Raw genomic sequence first — 17,808 nt, 5'->3', positions numbered from 1 at the left:
TTTTATGTGGAGAATAAATGAGGCTGGTAGAAATAGAAGAGGGGAGATCTGTTAGGATGTTGTTGCCTGACTAGAGTAGTGGCCCTGGAGAGATAGGTTTGAGATATATTTTGGGTATAGAAGTAACTGAATTTGCTGATGTATTAGACATTGGTGGGAGAGAAAGGAAGAAGATATGAATGATTCCCAGGCTTCTGATTTTAATGAGTGGGTGGATGTAAATCCCATTTACTAAGATACGCAAGTGGGGAGGAGTGTTTCTAGCAGAAAATGAAGAGTTTAATTTTGCAGATAGTAAATTTGATGTGTCTAGGAAACATCCAAGTAGAGCTATCACGAAAGTAGTTATCTGGAGGTTGGAAGAAAAACTCTGGGCTGGAGATAATACATTTATGGACATTCAAAGATTGGGAAAAGTAAGACAAGTTCTTAGAGGAATTCAAAAAGGAGGCTCTGGCGAGTAAACTGCCGAAAGCCAGGAGAGAATGGAGTCGTGGAGGCTGGAAATGGAGTGCTTCAAGAATGAGGCATGGTCAGTAGTGCCGAGTGCTGCTGAGTTCCACAAGGTGTCTGTTAGATGAATACTACCGGTGCCCACTGGATTGGCAATCCACTTGAGGGTAGAAGTACTTTGGGTCCACGTTGTCTTTTCCCATCTCAAGAATGTACAGTTACTTTGTCTTGCCAGCCACATCACACTCAAATCTCTGCCATTTCTTCAGTGTTCTCTATCATCTCTTTCCCTCTATTTGTTCATTCATTTGTTATATTTGATCCAAGTCTACTTTCTGCCATGCCCAGTGGTAACTGCAGGGTAAGTACAGTTTCTGCCTTCTAGTAGCTAAGGGTCACAAGCACCTGACCTGGACTAACATGTATTCTGTTCCTTCCCAAGGAGACAGACCTGCTTCTCCTTGGGGATGAGGGGTCGGGAGAAAGGATGGGGGAGGTATCTCCTTAGCAGATTTACGCCTACCTCCTTGTGTTGAAACTTCCATCAGAAATGATTTACCAGGGTGCCTGGGTGGCTCAGTTGGTTAAGCGACTGCCTTCGGCTCAGGTCATGATCCTGGAGTCCCGGAATCGAGTCCCACATCGGGCTCCCTGCTCAGCGAGGAGCCTGCTTCTCCCTCTGGCCCTCCCCCCTCTCATGTGCTCTCTCTCTCTCTCTCTCTCTCTCATTCTCACTCTCTCAAAATAAATAAATAAATCTTTAAAAAAAAATGATTTACCAGGGTGCCTGGCTGGCTCAGTCAGTAGAGCATGCGACCCTTGATCTCAAGGTTGTGAGTTCCAGCCCCACGTTGGGTATAGAGATTACTAAAAGAAAAAATAAATAAACTTAAAAAAAATTATTTCCCTCCTTTCTAAATCTTCCCCCAGGTCCTGCTTTAAGAGTCACACCTTGCATGTAGCTTGTTTCTTCAATAAGTATGCTTTCCCTCCTAAACGACACTGTGAACTCTTTAAGATGCCTTACATCTCTTTTATATCCTTCATATATGGAAGAACAACAGATACAGGGATGGATCTATCATGAGCCAACTGAAATTTAAGCTTCAGGGCCTCCTACTTGGACAGACCCCTTCCAAGGCCCTGCACTTAATTTTGTAGTCATAAAGAGCAGGGGAACATTGAGTACATGTTTGCTGATGGACTCCAAATTAACTAACTTTGAATATTTATTGATTTATTAAGCTTGTTTTATTCATTGGGATTTATATGAAGATTTTAGTTACTGATTATATCATTCCCTTTCCCAAAAGCCTTCAATGGCTCCTTATTGCCTCTAATTAAGTAGAAGCTTCTCAACCTGGCTTTCAAGGCCTGTCTCAATATGGCTGAATTTTATGTCTCCAGGTAACTCCTCAAACTCTCCTTACTTCCCCAACACTGACCCCCTTGCTGTCACCCTGGTGGTGTGGTTCGTGCTGATTTCTCTGCTCAGAAATCTTCCTCTTCAAACTCTACCTTTTGACATCCTAACTTTAGACCATTGCTTCTGGAAGAGGAGACCCAGGACCAACAGCCTGACCTGAGAGCTTGTTGGAAATGCAGAATCTCAGACCCTGCTCCAGGCCTCCCAAATCAGAACCAATGCATGTTAAAATGCATTAACAAAATCCACAGTCAAGTTTGAGGTATATGGACTTAGGCCATTTCCCAGGCTACTTCCTCTAAGCATATTAAACCTTTAAAAATCCCTACAATGAGAAATGTTTTTCCTCTTTTGAAACTTCTTCATTCTGGACTGCTCTAAAGGCGCTTCATTCTGCCTTGACTCATGGTTAATTATGTACAGGTCTTGGTTATCCTGTTCTTCCGTGAGTCTTTGAAAGCACTAGCAATGGAGTCTCAACTTAGAGATGAGTTAGTTCACTTGGTATTTCCTCTCTGCTTCTGCTACAATCCCATACACACACGTACACCCACCCAAACTTAGATGGTGCTGTAGCTGTTTTACTTGATACTCAGAATCTTGCAAGGATCCAAATATAAATTGACTCCCAGATGTGCCACGTGTGGGCAGGGAGATGGGTTGCAATTATTTTTATTTAAGAAAATGAGCATCTGGGCGCCTGGGTGGCTCAGTTGGTTAAGTGACTGCCTTCGGCTCAGGTCATGATCCTGGAGTCCCGGGATCGAGTCCCATATCGGGCTCCCTGCTCGGCAGGGAGTCTGCTTCTCCCTCTGACCCTCTTCCCTCTCGTGCTCTCTATCTCTCATTCTCTCTCTCAAATAAATAAATAAAATCTTTAAAAAAAAAAAGAAAACGAGCATCTCACTAGTATGTCACAAAAGTCTTGAATATCATTCCCTTTACCTTTGGTTGATACTGTGTGATAAAATTATATCTTCACCCCTGAATTTCAGAGTAGGGGGAAAACTGGCCTAAATTATTCAAAAATAGCTGGTTACCTATAACATTCTATAAAAACTTTGGGGGAGGAAATTCCACAGATTTTTTTAAAGATTTTATTTATTTGACAGAGAGAGACACAGTGAGAGAGGGAACACAAGCAGGGGGAGTGGGAGAGGGAGAGGCAGACTTCCTGCCGAGCAGGGAGCCCGATGCGGGGCTCGATTTCAGGACCCTGGAACCATGACCTGAGCCGAAGGCAGACGCTCAATGACTGAGCCACTCAGGCGCCCCTCCACAGATTTTTTTTTTTTAAGATTTTATTTATTTGAGAGAGAGAGAATGAGAGAGAGGGAAAGCACATGAGGGGGGGAGGGTCAGAGGGAGAAGCAGACTCCCTACTGAGCAGGGAGCCCGATGTGGGACTCGATGCCGGGACTCCAGGATCATGACCTGAGCCGAAGGCAGTCGCTTAACCAACTGAGCCACCCAGGCTCCCCCCTCCACAGATTTTTACAGGTTAAAACAATATGCTGGGTTTCTTCCTAAAAATTTTAATTGAAAATTCCTACAAGAAATCAATGTTCACTGCAGAAAAAAAAATGTAAAAATGTACACAAGTCCCACCTCTCGCCCCACCCCACCACCCACCGCCAAAATCAACCTAATCTTTCTACCGGGTGATAACTACTAATGCCACTTTGGTACATTTCCTTCCTGATGGGATCTTTCCTGGTCAAAAAATATAAATCGGTCTCATTCTTTTTACTAGTTACATAGTATTTCACTATAAGCTATATCATACAAATTTGTTTAATTGATTCTGTATCATTAGATTGTTTTCAATATTTTGCTACTTAAGGCTGCAAGGAGCACTTTGTATATTCATCTTAGGATAAAGTTTTTAAAGTTAATTTCTGGTTGTCAGAATGATATTACTTAAAATTAGGTTAGGCTGCAAGTGATAGAGAACTCCCAACTACTGTAGCTTAAGCAAGATAAAATGTGTTTTTCTCACATAAACAAGGTCTAGAGATAAGCAATCAGGGCTGGTGTGGCAGCTTAGCAATCATCTGGAATCCAGGCTCTTTCTATCTTCTTGCTTTTCAACCTCCCCCCCACCCTGCCCCCTGTGGCTTCCACCTCATGGCTCAAGATGGAGGCTTGAACTCAAAGCATCATATTCACATTTCAGCCTGCAGGAAGAAAGAAAGGGGAAGAAGAGACTTCTCTCTGATCCTTTATTTTATTATTATTATTTTTAAAAGTTTATTTATTTGAGAGAGAGAGAGAGCACACACAAATGTGGGGAGGAGCAGAGGGAGAGGGAGAGAAGCAGACTCCCCACTGAGCACAGAGCCTGTTGTGGGGCTCAATCCCATGAACCTAAGATCATGACCTGAGCCGAAACCAAGAGTCAGACGCTTAACTGACTGAGCCATCCAGATGCCCCCTCTTTGACCCTTTAAAGACTCTCCTTGACATGGATTTGGTCAGAACTTAGTAACATGGTCACTCTTTTTTTTTCCTAAGATTTTATTTATTTATTTGAGAGAGAGAAAAAGAGAGATAGAGAGCATGAGAGGGAAGAGGGTCAGAGGGAGAGGCAGACTCCCTGCTGAGCAGGGAGCCCAATGTGGGACTCGATCCCGGGACCCCAGGATCATGACCTGGGCTGAAGGCAGTCGCTTAACCAACTGAGCCACCCAGGTGCCCACATGGTCACTCTTAACTAGAGAATATTTCATAGGGCCCTGTGCCCAACTGAAAAATAGGGGATTCTGTTACTATGTAAGAAGGGAGGAACAGGGGGCATCTGGGTGGCTCACTTGGTTGCATGTTGGACTCTTGGTTTCCACTCAGGTCATGATCTCAGGGTCCTGGGCATGGCATCTCCTGGAAATTTTCTCTCTCTTCTCCCTCTGCCTCTGCCCCCCCAAAATCTCTTAAAGGAAAAAAAAAAAAAGAAGGAAAGAGCAGATATCAGGGTGTAACAGCCGTCCCTGTACAAAAGGTTAGCACATTTTCCATTTTTGGTACATTTTGCCTTCTTTTCCATCGCTTTATCAACAGTTTTTAATGTAGAAATTAATCTAACAACAGCCTAAACCAATTTCCTGTTGGTTCTTTTTTTTTTTAAGATTTTATTTATTTATTTGAGAGAGAGAATGAGAGAGAGAGCGCGCACATGAGAGAAGGGAGGGTCAGAGGGAGAAGCAGACTCCCTACTGAGCAGGGAGCCCGATGTGGGACTCGATCCCGGGACTCCAGGATCATGACCTGAGCCGAAGGCAGCCACCCAACCAACTGGGCCACCCAGGCGCCCTCCTGTTGGTTCTTGATAGAGAAGACACACAATCGGCTTATGTCTTTTATATAATTGAATGCAATTAAAGCCACCTCTAACTTCCCTTCTTTAGACAAAGTAATTTCCTTTCTAGTTGGATTTCCTTAGAGTTTCCAAATCCTATTCCGTCCTTCTGAGGTATTTGTTGTGTTCTATCGATGTTGCCTTATTTTGGTCCCTAAGTTTCTTACCTTTTTTTCTTACTAAATCATAATTGTCTGAATTGAATTGAAATATAGTGATTTTCCTCCTCTACTTTTGTGCATTTCTTTCCCTTTTTTTTAAAAAATATTTTATTTATTTATTTGACAGAGAGAGACACAGAGAGAGGGAACACAAGCAGGGGGAGTGGGAGAGGGAGAAGCTCCCGGCGGAGCAGGGAGCCTGATGTGGGACTCGATCCCAGGAGCCTGGGATCATGACCTGAGCTGAAGGCAGATGCTTAATGACTGAGCCACCCAGGTGCCCCTTGAGCATTTATTTCTTTACACATCAAGAGTAAAGCCCAATGATGGATATTTTAGCTTCTCTTTTGTCATCCTTTTTTACTAAAAAGATGATATTTTATTTTTATTTTTTATTTTTAAAGACTAGTCAGCTGAATCACAAAAATTGCTAGCAAAAATAATAAGGCAGATTCCAATGATTTGCATAGGGCAGTTGAAAATACATAAATAACAAAAAATACATAATAACAAAAAATAAACCGTATAAACTGAGCGTATGTGGAGCTAGGGGCTGTTACATAGAGTCCTCAGGATGTGACATAGTGATAAAATATCATCCCAAAATAGGCTTTGGCAGGAGAATGGCAAGAAATTCTTCACTTTTCAGACAAGGACACCAAGGTCCAAGGAATTAAACGTCTTTCCCAAGGTTTTCAACTCCAGCATCCTGGCAGGAATCCAGTTTGAGGAATCACGCTTGAGTCACGTCAGAATTTGCCTAGAAAAGTATATGTTAACAAATATGTTAACAAAAATCATATGTATAGTGTAATACTATTTTTGAAAGAAAAATGTGTCTCTAAGTGTATAAAATATTGGGAGGAATGACACCATTAATATGTTGGCGTAGTTATTATTTTTGCATGGAAATATGAAGGGAGCTGTAACTAAGTTGTTTTTTTCTTTTCTGCATTTCCAGGTTTTCCAAGCTCTGTGTATGGAGCCAGTGTTATTTATTTTATCAGAAAAATATTAATAATACGCACTGTTGCATATTACGGTACCATAAATGGAAGGGTTGGAAAGTAGTTTTGGAAGTTTTAATGAGTATCATTATAAACCAGAAGATGGTAATAAATAAATGTATTCAACTATCTAAGCCTGTTGAGAGTTCTGTCTGGGAAGCCAGGAGGCAGAAGGAACAGAGAGCACAGCCATTAGTGGGTATTACCTCTTTTCCCCCAAATCTTTTCCTGATCTCCTTTCAAAAGAAGCCCTACCCCAAGGTTAATTTTTAGAAGGGAGTAAGATTCTAATTTTATTGCCCTTCAGATTACATCAAGCTCCTGGCAAGTATACAACAAAACCCTGAGATAATGTGGATTCAGATATGAAGGGACCGGCTGTTGGCTCCCACCCTCTGAAGCTGACTCAGCCTCAACTGGCAATATATTTAGTCCTATATTTTATATTTTATGATTGAATTATTCGGACTGCTCTTTTAGCGTTATGATGGGAATTCTGGAAAGTGGTTTTGTTTTAAAATTAAGGCCAATGAGCCACAGAGTGGGAGCAAATACTTGCAAAAGACATAGTTTATAAAGGACTGTTATCCAAAATATACAAAGAACTTCTAAAACTCAACTAAGAAAATGAACAACCTAACTGAACAATGAGCAAAAGACCTGAAGAGATACCTCACAGAAAAAGATACACAAATAGCAAATAAGCAGATGAAAACATGCTCCACATCATCATGTTGTCATCAAGGAACTGCAAATTTAAACAACCATCCCAGGACACACCTATTAGAATGGCCCAAATCCCAAACTCTGACAACACCAGATGCTGGTGAGTATGTGGAGCAATAGGAACTGTGATTTATTGCTGGTGGGAATGCAAAATGGTACAGCCATTCTGGAAAGCAGTTTGGTGATCTCTTACGAAACTGAACATATTCTTACCAGATGATCCAGGAATCATGCTCCTTGGTATTTACCCAAAGGAGTTGAAAGCTTATGTCACACAGAAACCTGCACATGAATGTTTATAACAGCTTTATTCATAACTGCCAAAACTTGAAAGCAACCGAGATGTCTTTCAGTAGGTGAACAGGTAAACAAACTGCGGTACATCCAGTCAATGGAATATTATTCAGTGCTAAAAAGAAATGAGCTATCAAACCATGAAAAGACACAGAGAAAACTTAAATGCATATTACCAAGTGAAAGATGTCAGTCTGAAAGGCAGCATATTGTATGATTCCAATTACATAACATGTGGAAAAGGCAAAACTATGGAGATAGTAAAAGGACCAGGAATTGCCAAGGACTGGGGAGGAGGGAGGATTGAAGAGGCAGAATGCAGAGGATTTTTAGGGTACTGAAAATATTTTGTATGATACTATAATGGTGGATACATGTCATGATACATTTGTCAAAACCCATAGAATGTACAACACCAAGAGTGAACCCTCATGTGAACTGTGGACTTCGGGTGACAGTGATGTATCTATATAAGTTCATCAGTTTTAACAAGTGTACCACTCTTGTGGGGGATGCTGATGCAGGGGGAGGCTGTGCGTGTGTAAGGGTGGGGCACGGGCATATGGAAAACTTCTATAACTTCCACTCAATTTTGTTGGGAGCCTAAAACTGCTCTAAAAAATAGTCTATTTGTAAAAAAAAAAATTTAAGGCCATTACTGAGCCTTAATTTTTTTAAGTTTTTTTATTTTAATTCCAGTATAGTGAACATACAACCCAGCCTTTAATTTAGGAATTTTTTTTTTCCAGTTAAAAAAACTAGACTTTAGGGGTGCCTGGGTGGCTCAGTCAGTTAGGCGTCCGCCTTCGGCTTGGGTCATGATCCTGGGGTCCTGGGATCCGGTCCCTGCTCAGTGGGGAGCCTGCTTCTCCCTCTGCCTCTCTCTCTCTCATGAATAAATAAATAAAATCTTTTAAAAAAAAGAAAGAAATCTTTAAAAGATACTTTAAGCAAAATATCTTTTTTTCTGTTCTACTAAATACTTTTTATAAGACCTCATGAATGCAACACTAATGGCAATTTTTTTGTTTTGTTTTGTTTTTACTAATGGCAAGTATTAAAGCAAATTCCATGTGAGTAGATTTGGCAGGATAGTCATTGCAAAACACTGGACAAGTATAAAAAGTACATCCCTGTGGGAAAACCTGCTAAAAAATTAATTTCCAGATGGTCAAAGTTCAGGCTTGACTCATTTGGACTGTTTTACAAATTGAAAACACTGAAACTGAGAAAACTCAGAAAACTATAATTCTCATTAATTGACTGAAATTATTAAGTAAACAAGCCTCAGGATCAAGGGTACTGGCTGGTCACTGAACAGAGCGCATTTCAAGCAGAAATGGGCGCTGTAATTTTTCCGGCAGGTGGCAGCAGAGAGCCGTAAAAGATCTTAATACGTCGTTCCCCGCCCCGCCCGCCCCCCACCCACCCCCCCGCCGCCCCGCATGAGGCGTGGAAATCCCAAAGGTAGAGGACTGGAAAGCACGTTAGTTGTCACAAAACACCTTCTTTTCACAGATGAGGAAACCCAGCTCCAAAGAGATTATCTGACCTTCCTAAGGCAAAATTCATTAAAATTCCTTGAAACATGTCAGGCTATGCAGATTTCATTTATTATTACATTCCATGCCATGCAAACACACTTAATTAGATATAATAAAATATTTCACATGGAATATTAAGGTTTGATTAAAAAGCCTTTGGAGTATTTCCAGAATGCTCTCTTTTTTTAAAGTTTATATTTTAATTCCAGTTACTTAACATACAGTGTTATATTAGTTTCAGGTGTACAATATAGTGAGTCAACACTTCCATACATCACCCTGTGCTCATCCCAAGCACACGCCTTAATTTCCATCACCCATTTAACTCCCCCACCTCCCCTCTGGTAACCATCAGATTGTTGTCTATGATTAGAAGTCTTGCTTTGACTCTCATTTTTTTTCCTTTGCTTTTTTGTTTCTTAAATTCTACATATGAGTGAAATAATATGGTATTTGTCTTTCTCTGTCTGACTTATTTTGCTTAGCATTATACTCTCTAGCTCCATCCATGTCGTTGCAAATGGCAAGAGAACTCTATCTCTTTTTGATTAAAATCTTTAAAAAAGCCATGTGAAAGCTTTCTGGTAGAAAGTGCACTGAGAGAGAGAAAGTACAGATTGGGGAAGCAAACTTGAATTTGATTCTTCATCCATCCCATGTCTGCTGTCTCACCTTGAGTAAATAACCAGCTTTGTGTTTACTTATAAAATGGAGTGATAAGATAGGACTGTGTCATAGGACTGTGGAGTGATAATATAGGGTTGTGCCATAGGACTGTGGCAAGATTTAAATGAGATCTCACTTGTAATGTACTTGGCTGATCCACAGCAGACACTCAATGAATGTTACTTGCTTTTTCTGCCCACGCCAGGGTACACAGAAATGGAAAGACTGAGTATGTCATTACTAGGGCTGCCAGATAAAATACAGGACACCCAGTTAAATTTTAATTTCAGATAAACAGTAAACACTTTGTTAAGTGTAAATATGTCCCTAATTTTGTATGCTACATATTCATCCAAAAAATTACTTTATTTATCTGAAATTAAAATTTAACTGGGTGTTCTGTATTTTTCCTTGCTACATCTGGCAACCCTAAGTTTTAAAGTCTCCTGATTTATTACAAAATGAATAATTTTGTAATTATTCATTTAAAGAAGTGTTATAAAATTTGCACTAAATTTTTAAATACTTACATTTAATAAATTAGAATTCCAAACAAAAACCACTTTGCCATATAACTGCTGGTCCCAAGATAACGAAAGGACTCATAACAACTATTAATTCTCAGGACACCTACAGGAAGTGTGGCCTGGTATGGAGACATACACTTAAAACTGCGTAACAAATGTTTTTATCTCTTTTGTGTGTCTTTGTGACTGTATTGTAATCTCATTTGGAGATGAAGTCAAAGATCTAAGTTTGAGCTCTTTTGTGACTGTGAGGGCTCAGCCAAATGGCTCTCTGGCCCCCCATGATAAGCCCTACTCACTTTCTGATAGAATAGAGATACTTGGTACTTCATCCTAGAAAAATGTTTCCTTTGTCAAATATGACAGGATCTTTTATGTGGTTGTATTTTCCGTATTGTTTCTTTGTTGATGTTGGGAAAAAGAGAAAGCTAATGGGCTGAATGCAGCCAAGGGACATAGTGGCCCAATTTCTACTCTGTAAGGAAATGATGGAGCTGCAGGAGAACTTTAATATAGCCCAAAGGAGGGCACGTTCTCCTTTTAACCACCTGCATAAAGGAGAGTGATCGTTTATTAGGCTCTGAAGTTGTCCATTCATCACGTCTCAAGACCATGGTGGTCATCCAATGGCTTCACAAAGGTATTAGAGAAGAAGTAGCCTAGACAAGTAGCCCGATGAAGCAGCTGGCCTCAATGTTTGACACATGACAAATTTACCGGTAAAGCCGAACTTTATTATTTTTAAAGATTTTATTCATTTATTTGACAGAGAGAGAGTGAGGGAGTACAAGCAGGGGGAGCAGCAGAGGGAGAAGGGGAAGCCGACTCTCAGCTGAGCAGGGAGCCTGACTCAGGACTCGATCCCAGGACACTGGGATCCCAGGACCCTGGGATCATGACCCGAGCAGAAGGCAGACACTTAACCAACTGAGCCACCCAAGCGCCCCATAAAGTTGAACTTTAAAGATATACACATATATTAAGGTTTTCTTTAAAAATTACATTTATTAACTATTGAATAAATAAAATGAGTAAAATACATGTAAGGAGTAAAGAATCACAATGTAAGGGACTCTGGTGTCTACTCCCCCACTCAGTTTTAGAAAAAAAATCAGCATGACCTCTGAAGTTCCCTAGGGTCCCCTTCCTTCCCTCTCCCCTCGGAGGTAACCATTATCCCGAATTTGTGCTTCTATATCTCCTTGTTTTTCATTATTGTTTTAGCACGGGTTTATATGTGCTTAAAATTTTAAGAGAAATATGGCATGCATACAAAATCATGCATGCATGCATACAAATCATGCATGGAAACATATGTTTACTTTAACAAACAACAATAGGGGCACCTGGGTGTCTCAGTCCTTAAGCGTCTGCCTTTGGCTCAGGTCATGATCTCAGGGTCCTGGGATCGGGCCCCGCATGGGGCTCCCTGCTCAGCGGGAAGCCTGCTTCTCCCTCTCCCCCACTTGTGTTCCCTCTCTTGCTGTGTCTCTCTCTGTCAAATAAATAAAATCTTTAAAAAAAAAATGAAAGTACAATTTCTACCAGTAGATGGTATATAGAAATGCACTTGATTTTCATTTATCGGTTTTTGTATCTAACGCTTGCTAAATTCTCTTATTAATTCTTGTAACTATACCTATAGCTTCTTTGAGATTTTCAAGTAAATAATCCTATTATCTATGAATAATGACAGTTTTGTTTCTTTCATTCCAATTTTTTAAAAAGATTTTATTTATTTATTTGACAGAGAGACACAGTGAGAGAGAGAACACAAACAGGGGGATTGGGAGAGGGAGAAGCAGGCTTCCCACTGAGCCAGGAGCCTGATGCAGCGCTCGAGCCCAGGACCCTGGGATCATGACCTGAGCTGAAGGCGGACGCTTAACGACTGAGCCACCCAGGCGCCCCTTCTTTCATTCCAATTTTTATACTTGCTTTTACTCTGCTGGTCTCCAGTACAATATAGAAAATCAGCCATTTTTGTCTTATTTCCAGCCTTAAAGGAAATTATTTTTATTTATTTATTTTTTATATTTTATTTATTCATTTGAGACACAGAGATACAGAAAGAAAGAGAGAGCATGAGGAGGGGGAGAGGCAGCCAGAGAGGGAGAAGCAGGCTCCCCGCTGAGCCAGGAGCCCGACGCGGGGCTCGACGCGGGGCTCGACGCGGGGCTCGACGCGGGGCTCGACGCGGGGCTCGATCCCAGATCCTGGGATCATGACCTGAGCTGAAGGCAGACGCTTAACATCTGAGCCACCCAGGCGCCCCAGAAATGGTCTTTATATATCACCATTATGCTTGCTAATAGTTTTTCTTTCTTAAAATCATTAATGGATATTCAATTCTGTCAGACTTTTTCCCTTATTCAGTTAATGCGATAAATTTCATTACTTGGTTTTCTTTTTTATAATTTTTCATTATGAATAATTTCCAATGTACATAAAAGTTAATGAATAGTAAAATGAACACACATATATCTATGACTTAGGTACAAAAGTCGTTAACATTTTATTATTTTTGCCTTATCTATGTATCATATCTATCTATACATACATGTGTATAAATTTAATATATATATATTTTTTTTCTTAACCATTTGAAGGTAACCTGCAGATATCATTACACGCCACCCATGAAATACTTCAGCATGTAGCTCCTAAGTGTAAGGACATTTTCCTACAAAAACACAATATATTATCACACCTAAAAGAATGAATAATTAGTTGATTTCTTAATATTAAATCTATAAGGCATTCCTGGGATAAATCCAACTTGGTAATAACCTATTACCTTTTTAAATATTGCTGACAAGTTTGTTAATATTTTACTTATCATATTTGCATCTATATTTATGAGTGAACTTGGTATATAATATTTTTTCTGCATTCTGTCCTTGTACAGTTTTGGAATGTTGCTTTGGCATTGTTCTATGTATATCCATTAAATTAAGCTTGGTGATGGTGCTATTCAAATTTCATAAATACTTACGATTTTTTTTTTTTTTTGCCTGCTTGGTTTATTGGTCACTGAAGAGTGGTATTGCTTACTATCTCCCATTATCATGATAGATTTTCAGCCTCCACTTTTGGTCTGTCAGTTTTTGCAATATATTTTTTATCATTATATGTATAGTGATCTAATAATATTTTTACCTAATAACATTTTTTTTTTGCTTTCAAGTACATTTTGTCTGATACTTACATAGTTATATCAGCTTTCTTTTACTTAGCATTTGCTTAGTGTGTCTTTCCCATTCTTTTGATTTCCATCTTTCTGTTCTAGGTGAGTTTTTTTAATAAACTGTATAGAGCTGGGTTTTTCTCTACTCTGACAATCTTTTAACTGCAGCATCTATTGCATTGCACATTGCTAATAAATTATTCTTTTCTTTATTTTATTTTTTTTGTTTTTTTTTAAAGATTTTATTTATTTATTTGAGAGAGAATGAGAGATAGAGAGCACGAGAGGGAAGAGGGTCAGAGGGAGAAGCAGACTCCCTGCTGAGCAGGGAGCCCGATGCGGGACTCGATCCCCGAGTCCCGGGACTCCGGGATCATGACCTGAGCCGAAGGCAGTCGCTTAACCAACTGAGCCACCCAGGCGCCCTATTTTATTTTTTTTAAGTTTATTTATTTAAGTAATCTCCACACCCAAAGTGGGCCTTGAACTCACAACCCTGAGATCAAGAGTCACATGCCTTACTGACTGAGCCAGCCAGGTGCCCCTATTTTTCTTTTTTAAATTGTTGTTTATAGTTGACCCTCGAACAACATGGGTTTGAAGTATGTGATTCCACTTATACATGTTCTTTTTTTTTTTTTTTACAGTACAGTCCTGTAAATATATTTTCTCTTCCTTATTATTTTCTTAATAATATTTTCTTTTCTCTAGTTTACTTTATTGTAAGAATAGAGTATATAATACATATAAAATTAAGTGGGTTTTTTTTTTTTTGAACGACAAAGATTTATTTCTTGGTCACATTATATGTCAAATGCTAGTTGCTCATTTAGTGACTCGGGGACCCAAGGCAGTTGGAGGCTGCGTCTCAACATGATTCTATGACCATCACAGCAGAAGTGAGGACTGGATGGTCTCACATTGGAAATTAAATATTCTAGCATAGAAGTGACACAAGTCAAAAAATAAGTATTAATCGACAGTTTATGTTATCATTTAGGTTTCCGGTCAACAGTAGACTATTAGTAGTTGAGTTTTGGGGGAGTCAAAAGTTATACGTGGATTTTTGACTGCATGGGGAGTCAGTGCCCCTAAGTCCCATGTCGTTCAAGGGTCAACTGTATTTTTTCTCCCTTTTGATGCTTATTCCTCTTCTCTTTTAACTTTTTAAAAATTACTTTTTATCATTTCACGTGTCTTCTTTTTTTAAAAAAATATTTTATTTATTTATTTGAGAGAGAGAATGAGATAGAGAGAGCATGAGAGGGGCAAGGGTCAGAGGGAGAAGCAGATTCCCTGCTCATCAGGGAGCCCGATGCGGGACTCAATCCTGGGACTCCAGGATCGTGACCTGAGCTGAAGGCAGTCACTTGACCAACTGAGCCACCCAGGCACCCTCATGTGTCTTCTTCTATTAGTGTGGAAGCTAAGTATACTATTCTCAGACTTTAAGCCTTTGATCTAAAAATGTGTCTTGCCTACTTAACTCATCCAAAATAGATCTTCATTCTTTTGCCTTCTTCCAAACACTGTAAGGACGTTAAAACACTATAATTCCCATCACCCATCTTCTGACTTAAGTGTTATTGGGCTGTGTGTTTGAGTTCTTTCTTGCTAGTTTGTTTTTTCTGTAAAGCTTCTATTACTCACAGCGGGGAGGGGGCTTGGTCCCCTCGGCAGCTGCTTTCTTCACGGTGGCCAGGACACTGCTCAGTTCTCTTGTTTCCTCTTGGCACAGATAGGTGTCTCTACTGTTTTCTTGATGAACTTGAAGGCCTGCCTGTCCTTGGAGACCTTGAGCAGCTCCCTGGTGTGGAGTTCATGTACCATTTAGAGCAACATTGCACACCTCTTGGATGATGTCCCACAGGAACGTGGTGTGCCTGATGAGGCACCGGAGGCCATAGCTGTGCGTTGGCTTGCTCACGTTCTTGGTCGCCTCGTGCCCCTGGTTGAGATCCATGGCCATGGGATAGCACAGAACCATGGCCGGACCTATACTGCAACCCCGGGGGGCCAGATAGCCTTCTGTTAGTTTTTCAATGCCATGGGAATTTATTGTAGTTTTAAGCAGTAAATAGTCGATCAGTAAAATAGATAGTCCATATTTGACTCATTATTTTACCACTTTGGTCTCTTTTCACTCCTTCCTTTATCTCATTCCTTCCATCTGAGATTACTTTTCTTCCACTTGAAATACATACTTTGAGGGGCGCCTGGGTGGCTCATTTGGTTGGGCGTCTGACTCTTGATTTTGGCTCAGGTCATGATCTCAGGGTGGTGAGATTGAGCCCCGCCTTGGGGTCCATGCTGAGCGTGGAGCCTGCTTAGGATTCTCTCTCCTTCTCCCTCTGCCCCACCCACCAGATTGCATGCACCTGCTCACACACTTTGTCTTTCTCAAAAAACTCCCAAAAAACAAAAACATACTTTGAAATTTCCTTAGGTGATGCTCTTTAGTAGCAAATGTTTTTAGTTTTTATTTGTTTGAAATTCCTTCCTTTCACCTTTGTTCTTTTTTTTTTTTTTTAACTAGGGTCCACACCCAACATGGGGCTTGAAATCACAACCCCAGAGATTAAGAGTTCTGTGCTTTATTGACTGAGCCAGCCCAGCACCCTTCACCTTTGTTCTTTATAGATTTTCACTGGGTATAGAATTCTAGGTTGATTGCAATTTCTTCTCAGCACAGTGAATTCCATTATCTTTTTACTTTTATTGTTGCTCTTAAGATATCAGCTATCAGTCTAATTGCTGCAGCTTTGAAGTTATCTGACTTTTCTCTCTGCATTTACAATCTAGAGTCTGTCTTTGGTGTTCTGCAATTTTATTATGATGTGTTGGAATGCAATTTCCTTTTATTTCTAGTAGGGATTCACTGGGATTCTTGAATCTGAGTATCCTTCCATTTCCCATTTTTTTGGTCTCACTGTGCTCAGCCTGAAACATTTCTTCAGATGTCTTCTAGCTCATGAATTCCCTTTTCACTGTGTCTGTCTGCTATTAAATCTGTCCACTGAGTTTTATGTTTTAATTATTACAATTCTCATTTCCAGAATATTTTTTAAAGATTATATTTATTTGAGAGAGAGAGACTGAGCCACCCAAGCGCCTTTCATTTCCAGAATTTTATTTACTTTTTGCAAACTGCTTGATCATTTTTGCAGTCTCATTTACTCCTATGAATCCCTTTTTTTATTTCTTAAAAGTTCTAAAATAGTTATTTTATATCAAGTTTCTAATAATTCCTATATCTAAAGTCTGGTACATCTGAATCTGCAGTCTGTGTTTCAGCTTCTCTTGCTCGTGGTGCCTTGTTTCCTTGGGTTTTATGATTTTCACTGTGAGCTTACATTTCTTAAAATTTTACCTGTGGAATTTTTGGGGGGACCCTGAGATAAAGGTGGGTTCATCTAGAGAGGATTTGCATTTGCTTCTTCCAGCACTTCAGGCACTGAGGACCCCTTTCCGTTAAATTTTCTGCTGAAGGCTTTTCAGATCAAACAACTAATACACATATGGGCTGTAAACTTGTGCGGGGCCTAGCTTTGGGTACATATTCTCAAGAGTTAGTTTTACTTTCATGTGGTACCAATAACCAAGATAGCCCATTTTGGTTGCAAACCCTCCAGGTGGAAGCATTAGATTTCCAGATCTGCCTTCATTTACAATAGGGTAAACTTCGCGATAAACCCATGGTAAGTTGAAAAGATTGTTAAGTCGAAAATGCATGTAATACACCCAACCTGTGGAGCATCATAGCTTAGCCTAGCCTACCTTAAGTGTACACAGAATACTTACATTAGCCTGCAACTGGGCAAAACACAGAGCCTATTATTTTATAATAAAGTGTTGAATATCTCATGTGATTAACTGAATACTGTACTGAAAGTGTAAAATGGTGGTATGGGTACAGAATGGTTGTAAGTGTATCGATTGTTTATGTTCCTGATTGCCCTGCCCAGCTTCATGGGAAAGCGTCATACTGCATATTGCTGGCCCAGGAAAAGACCAAAATGCAGAATGTGAAGTATGGTTTCTATGGAACGTGTATCAATAATATTCTTAAAGTTCCTCTAGAAAATCCTCAGGCTTTTATGTGTCAACCCTTTTCCCATCTCTTTATATCATTTTTTCCCTCTCAGCATCCTGTCCTTTAGGTATGACACCTACTCACTGAATTTTAGCATGTGAACCTGATAGCTTGGGCTGATGAAGAATTATGTAACGTTTAGACAGAGAAAAAGATTTCAAGGGCAACTGAAGTCTGCAATGTTCATGCAGTTTTGGATTTGTTTTGTTTTGCTTTTTTTCCTCTTGTTTTCTTTTATGGTTTAAAATTCAATTTTGAAACACTCCTAAGCAGCCCGGCTATTTATTTTCCTTGTTAACATTTCTGGTAAAGAGAACAGTTTAATGTTTATCAAAGGAATATTTTTAAGGACAGCACGATCACATTGGATGG

At 39.8% G+C, this 17,808-nt stretch overlaps 1 pseudogene; it reads right to left on the bottom strand.

Annotated features, from left to right (window-relative positions):
* Window positions 1-14,985: 14,985 nt before the first annotated feature.
* LOC114198419 (large ribosomal subunit protein eL36 pseudogene) lies at window positions 14,986-15,330 on the bottom strand (annotated as a pseudogene).
* Window positions 15,331-17,808: the final 2,478 nt, after the last annotated feature.

This window comes from Eumetopias jubatus, unplaced genomic scaffold (genome assembly GCF_037043125.1).
Source record: "Eumetopias jubatus isolate StellerSeaLion01/CBP00866 unplaced genomic scaffold, mEumJub1_p1.0 scaffold_10, whole genome shotgun sequence".
In the NCBI taxonomy this organism is placed as follows: Eukaryota; Metazoa; Chordata; class Mammalia; order Carnivora; family Otariidae; genus Eumetopias; species Eumetopias jubatus.
This window is presented reverse-complemented; position numbering and strand designations above follow the sequence as displayed.